The 6887-nt window shown below is 42.5% G+C and overlaps 1 long non-coding RNA gene across 1 annotated transcript; it reads left to right on the forward strand.

The window, feature by feature from the left end:
- Positions 1 to 2689: 2689 nt before the first annotated feature.
- LOC112180918 lies at positions 2690 to 4038 on the forward strand. Its single transcript, XR_002928555.2, has 4 exons — positions 2690 to 2842; positions 3396 to 3445; positions 3646 to 3732; positions 3946 to 4038. It is a non-coding gene; the product is annotated as an uncharacterized LOC112180918 (long non-coding RNA).
- Positions 4039 to 6887: the final 2849 nt, after the last annotated feature.

The raw sequence follows: 6887 nt of genomic DNA on the forward strand, positions 1-6887 counted from the left end.
TATTTAAGGGGGGAAGATTGTTACGTCCCGAACCTAGGAATTACGATTTACTTTCGTGTTGGACGGTAATTGTTAAATATTTTCAATTTTGAACCGTTATGGATATTTTAGTGGCCCTAAAAGTTGACTTTTTATTCGGGTCAAAATTTGAGAAAATGTTCTTCACGAAAGTTGTAGGGGACGTTAAACCGAGCGCGTGCATATGTGGTTCGTAAAAATCGGACTTCGTATGCAAGAGTTATGGCCGAAATAGTAAAATTACTGTTCACAGTAATTTTTGATTAAAATAGAAAGTTACCTAGGGTAGGTTTCCATTTCCGGAAACCCACCCTTCCCCTTTCTCTCTCCTCCCCCCCGAGCTCTCTCTTCCTCCAGTTCGGCGATTTTCCTTCCTCTTCCGATTGCCGGCGATTCCGGCCACCCCAAGGCGTATCACCGGTCATCCCAGGATCGCCTCCTCCCTCTGAGCACCCCTGCATCCTTGGTTTTCCACGATTTGGCCAGAAAACCACGGATCGAAGCAAAACCTCCTCCGGCTGCAGTTTTGGACTTTTGCCGATTTCCGGTGATTCCGGCCACCTCCGGTCCCCATCTCTTCATCGAAGGTTTTGTTTTTGCCACTAATCATTTCCCCTATGGCCTTGTAACACGATTTGAAGTGTAGAGGCCGGATCGAATTAGGGTTCTTGATTTTTCTGGGTTTGTGTTCATTGATTGATTTCGACTGTTTCTAGTTGTTATTTGGAATTGTTGTAGTTATGAAGTGGAATCAGTGTGTTGAGTAGGTGTTGTACCTGGAATTTGGTGGCCGGAGGTGGAGGTTGGCCACCGGCACGTGAAACCCACGCACCGCCACTGTAGGTGGCGCGTGAGACAGGGTTTTGGCCGGGAATTTTGACTGTTGAACATGTATTGGGTCAATTTTACATCTAGTTAATTAATCGAAGTTTGGAAATCGATTTGAAAGTGAATTGAATATAAATTTTGATGGTTGATCAAGAAAATTGGTGAAATTGTAAATCGAATTACGAGGAATCCATCCATCGGATTTCCTCGGTTTGGCCTTTGAGCCTTTATATTAAGGAGATAATATTATTGAAGAAGATTGGGAGAAATTGGGCAATTAAAGTGATATTAGGGTTGATTTTAATTAATCCAATTTAGTTTTCCATCCCGAAATTAAAGTTACGAACGTTATATTGTACAGGACGTGAGGAGGATTTCCTCGAGGAGGGTTTGGATCGACGGCAAGCTTAGCCGTACTTTGTGAGTGGACGTTTGTTTTAAATAAGTGATGCATGCATTTATTTATTAAAGCCTGTTTTATTTTATTAATGTATTTTTCCGAGCATATAAAGATAATTATGATTTATCTTATGGAGTTACTTCTAAATATTATTTTCCATGAAGTGATTATGATTTATATCGGTTGAGAATTTGGTTATAAAGTATTTATGCTCGGATTCGAATTTTTATTTGAGACTTTATTTATAAATGGAGTTCGTTTGAAATAAATCTCTATGATTATTTATTGATTACGATTTTGGCATTGGGAATGCCTCGTTGTTGATTTATTTATTTCTTTAGCGTGTGGGACACGCTGTTAATTTATACGGCTTTTTACGAAAATCAGAGTACGGTTGGGAATCGTACCCGTATGTCCTTTATACGTGGGACTTGGGGAAGCTTTAAGGATTTAACGGTTTTTAAACCGCCATACCTAGGGTCGTTATTTATATATTATATTACTGGCTAGCCTATTATTACTCCTCCCTACTTACTATGTGTTCGTAGGTGAGTAGAGGAGAGCATGGGATGCTCAAGAGTGTGGGACACTCCGACCCGAGCCAATAAGGCTCCCTTCTTTCGTATGGTGAAAGTTCTTCCCCATATTTTAATATGATTTGACTAGCGGGGCTAGTCCGATTTATTTTATCCAGCGGGGCTGGAATGGTTTGTACGAGTTTTGGGTTTAAAGAAATACGTTTTATAAACGTTGCATGCATCGAGACTTTATATTGTAAACTTGTGGGAAAGTATAAATTTATCTTCATTTATACTTATTTATTTTGTCCACTCACTCTAACGTTTTTATGTACTTTCCCCCTGGGCCCTTTGGTTTAAATTGCCCAGATCACAGTGTTGCGGACCGGCATAGGAGCGGAGGCTAGTACCACATTTGTCATCCATTCTCAGTAGGTTATTGATTAACCTACTTATTGTTTTATATTCCGAGTCTGTTCCTTAGATTGCTCTGAATACTTGTTGAGAGTGGATTTATACATTTGTATAATTATGTGTGTAAGAGTGGTTTATTTTGGGAGATTGTTGAACGATTGAGTTGCTGGGTTGTATTTGTTTAAGATGTTAAGATTGTGGAGTTTGATGTTTATACTTGGAAAATTATGGAATGTTGCTAGGAAGCAGGGTGGCTTCAAGCATAGCATTTAGAGTATTTGAGGAGTGTTTTCAGCAGGTTTAGGGTTGCCCATTTTTAGGGGAGGTTCTGTCGAATTTTCTCGAAAAGTGGGTCCCGCAGGTCCACCTAGGAGTTAGGAGGGTAATTCCGGGGTGGGTCCTGACAGGTTTGGTTGTTGTCGGTTGGTCTGGCCTATTGCTTTTTCTTTGTATGGGGTAGGTTCAGCAGGTCAAAGACATATACAAGCTGGGTTTTATGGGCCTCGTTCTAGCAGAGCTTGTGTTGATAGAAGAGTACTGGTACATTTTCAGATTAGACTGGTGGGGATTGGTGGAGGGTTGTCACTTGAGACAAGAAAACCAATCATACCAGTTGCGGGGTCTAGTCAAATGCAGTGCTTCTGTAATATGTGCTTATGCTTTGGTTAGTTTGTTACTGCATTTACTCATTTTCTGTTTCATCTCTTTTTAAAAATGCTTTTTACTTCTAATTTCTCTTTTTAAAAACACTTTCCCTCTCTCATTTCACTTCCCTCTCTGCGATTGTCTGAGTTGCAAACCCTAACCCTCTCTTTTCTTCTATTTCCGATTATCTGAATTATCTACAGCACTGCTGCAAATTCAAGCTTTGCAATATAATTAATTCATAGCTAAAACCAGCCAGGATTGGGAATGTAGGATTGATTAAGATGTTGAGAAATTGTTGAGAATCCCTTGCAAGGGTTCATGGATTGAATTGAACCATGTTTGAAACATATGTTAGTTATATGATTTAACTCAGAACCATAATTATAATACCACATATGTTCAGCCCAGTAACATTGTTTACCCAAACATAAATGAAGCAAAGGTTTATTGTTAAGCTTTGCCATATTGCTCATTTGAACAAGTTATTATGGGTTTTGTTACCCCGAGTTTGGTTATCTTATATGATTCTGTATTTGGAATAGCGTGGTTGACTGAATAGTTGGTTTCAGTGAAGAGTGAAGACTGAAGACACAGTTTAGCCTCTGTATTTTCCACTCCTGTGAGTCTAGCTTCTTTTACTAAACTACGAAGAGAATGTAGTAGTTTCAAAGATTACAAATCAGACAGTTTGATTGTTTTCGACAATTCAACTGGTCTGATGGCCCTATGTGTACAAACTATTCCTCTTGTCTATTTTCATTCCTTTTACACATATGATCATCTTCATCTCATAAATTCAATGACCTATGGTTTTTCCAGGGAATACCAGCAGCAAGTAAATCATTGGATAGTTCTGATGCATGTGTGACTGTTCTTTGTATTAAACTTGCTACGTGGTGGCCATGGGTGAGTCTTTTTTGCTTGATATTCCTTTTACTGCCTTTTGTATGGAAAATGTAAGACTTACTGAATTTGTCAAATTTGCTCAGTTTGTCCATAACATATGCAGTTTCAAATAAGTGAGGTTTATTGTAGCCAAATTGTTTTCCTTTTTTTTTCCCCTGATAATTAGCCGCTTGGGTGAAATCCATCATTAACTATTCCTTGCTATAATGACAGGATGAACTCTCATCAAGCAAAGTTGTTGGAGAACGTGATGCAGCTAAGACTGTTGAAATTGATGCTATTCCTGCTCTTCAGAAACTGCAGAAGGTAATGTTTGCTATCCTTTTGGTAGCAACTTACCAGTGATCTTTATTCATACTCTTGTTCTTGCATACTTTGTTGTTGATACGAAAAGATGATGTATTCTACAGAAGAAAGGAAGAGAACTACAAAAGAAATAAAGGCAAGAAAGGCTGTAGAATCTTTTAACAAATTTTTAGGCTGCAGAATCTATTTATCAGTTTTCTTCATTAATGAACTACACTTTCTCGATTGCTTGAAAGGAAGCACATTTTGTGTGTTTGAAGCCAAGTCATCAGAAAATGAAATTTGAAGAATACAACTTGATTGATGTGAGATTATCAAGTCGCCCTAATCAATCAAGTTTGCAGAGTCGCAGAAAAAGAGCTGTATCAAAGCCATATGAAGTAGCACACTTGTTGCTAGTACATTTCGATAAGGAAAGCATTTTTTTTGTGCTTCTCTACTGGTAGATTGTCATGCACCATATGCGGCATGTTTTGGAACAATATATGTGTGTCAGCTTTTTGATGTCCCAAGTAGATGGGCATGCACTAGAATGCTTTTCTTATGTAAAATGTTGGTTTCAATGATTGAGAAATGCACCCTTTTTGTTTTTGAAGTTTAAAGTATTGGTTATATGAATCATTTGATGGTTTGCAATGTTTGTATTTGATAGAGTATTGTTCATTTGGTAAATTGACCAAATGAATGCACAATCTAATTAAGGAATAGGATGTTTAAATGATCACACAACAGATTAGATATAATGATCACTGCCTGTTGTCTGAAAGGTTAAAAATGGGACAAAAATACATTGTAATCAATCATATCACACATCGGTTTTTAACTAATCAGTGTCTTCTGATTTACACTCAGACAACAGAATTAATTGAACTCTGTTGTCCTACAAGTTAATCACACAACATAAGCAATTGAACTCTGTTGTCCTAAAGTTAATCACACAACAGATATAGTCTAAGAACTGAAGTTTGAAGAGCAATCACACAACAGACAAAATAAAAAAATGTTGTCTGACATGCTTAACATACAACGGTTGCAAACTGGCACTGTTGTCTGAAGACGCCCTTCAACTGCTGCGCAGCTGCGCGCTTGGCATCTGCCGAGCCATCTGCCGAGCTATCACACAACAGTTATAACACATACCTGTTGTTTGTGTGTTTATCACACAACTGTGTTCCACCGTTGTCTGATTTTTCATCAGACAACGGCTCACTCTACAACGGTGGGTGTTCAAATCACACAACGGTTTTCTGCCGTTGTCTGATAACAAAATTGGTGTAGTGCATGTATGCCGCTAGGGTGGCGGCCCAACACACTACCGTCGACCCCCAAACACTGGCAGTGAGCCAGTCGGAGGCTCCAGTGGTGATGCTAATGCTACACGACTGGCATCTTGGCCCTAATGGTTCGCCCGTGGTTCAAGCTGGAGCTGGAGCTAGAGCCGATCGCGGGGTGGTCGACGGGAGCCCAGTACATGCTGCCCCTAAGCAGCCGAAAGAAAGGGCGCCCGCCCCCGGACGTGGGTCCCAGAGGGAGCACGGGGTTTCGAGGCAGGAAACCACTACTATTGTGGGGTTGGAGCTGCAAGTAACCTCAAGGTTTGCCGCCACCGATACTACACGAGTAGTTCTGCAAAGGAAGCAACGGCAGAATAACAATGAAGAAGAGGATGAGGCTGATGACGCGAAAACCATTGGGGCCCGCCAGAAGAAGAAGACGAAGCACGCCTCCCAGCAGGTGACCGTGGCGGTGTCTGGGGAAGCATCGCAGGGTGGGCTAGACTTATTCTCCCCTACGCGGAATTTCTGACCGATCCGGAGAGCTAATTCCTGTTCCACCTGTGCAAGAGGCTGGGCTTTGGCGGATTGGATGGGACCGTCCGCCCAACTACTGTTCAACAATCGCCGTTTAGCTTGGCGTTTGGCCATTTGTCTGTCGAGCTGCATGAGCTGTTCCTGGCTGTTTCAAAGCAGCTTGAGGCCAAGCGTCAACTGCGAGAGGAACTTGCAGGTCTTTAGGGGCAGTTGGCGGATGGTCAGGCCAGACTGGCGGATAAGGAGCGGCGGTTGACCATGGCGGAGTGTGATTCCATGGATGCCCATGGCAAGCCTAGCATAGCCATTGAACAAAATCATGAGCGGAACAACAAGATTAACAGGCGCGAGCAAGATGTGGCTCTGCTGAAGGAGTAGGTGGCGGCTAAGGGCAAGAAGGTCGACATCCTTCAGAAGGATTCTGCCGCCAAGGTCTTGGAGCTGAAAAGGTTGAAGACTGAGGTAGACCGGCTGAATGATGAGAAAAATCGCGCTGAGGCCGCCGCTATAGAGGCATTTAAGCAGTCTGCGGAGTATCAGCGTACCATGCTAGAGGCGGCGAAGCGGGGTGCTGCTGCCAATGTGGAGTTGCTGAAGCAGAAGAGCGCTATTGACTGGGTGAAGGGGTCTCAGCCTGTGAGCACACCAAGTCGGGCGCCAGTGCAGCCCGTGCAGGCAGGAGGGCCTTCCGCTGATCCAGGTGGGGTACGCTCTAGTAGCGGAGAGAGTGATCATGCCCTGGTGGATGACCCTCGGCGGACCCCAGTGCCTACTCAATCTGAAGTGTCTCGGGCCAATGTTTTGGTGGCGCACACTTATCCTGATGGGACCATCATGACACAGAGCCCACTGCTCGTGGCTCGGACCAGACCAGTAGCCTGGTCATTGTTCAGCCACTGGTGGGCAAAGTGACCGCCGCCGACGATCCTGACAATCCCTGAAGACTGCCAGTTCCCTAGCTTTTCTTTTTTGTAATGTAATGCCGCTAAGGCCCTTTTTTAACTCGACAATATTTTTGGGCGGGGAGTCCCGACCCTA

This window comes from Rosa chinensis, chromosome 1 (assembly GCF_002994745.2).
Source record: "Rosa chinensis cultivar Old Blush chromosome 1, RchiOBHm-V2, whole genome shotgun sequence".
In the NCBI taxonomy this organism is placed as follows: Eukaryota; Viridiplantae; Streptophyta; class Magnoliopsida; order Rosales; family Rosaceae; genus Rosa; species Rosa chinensis.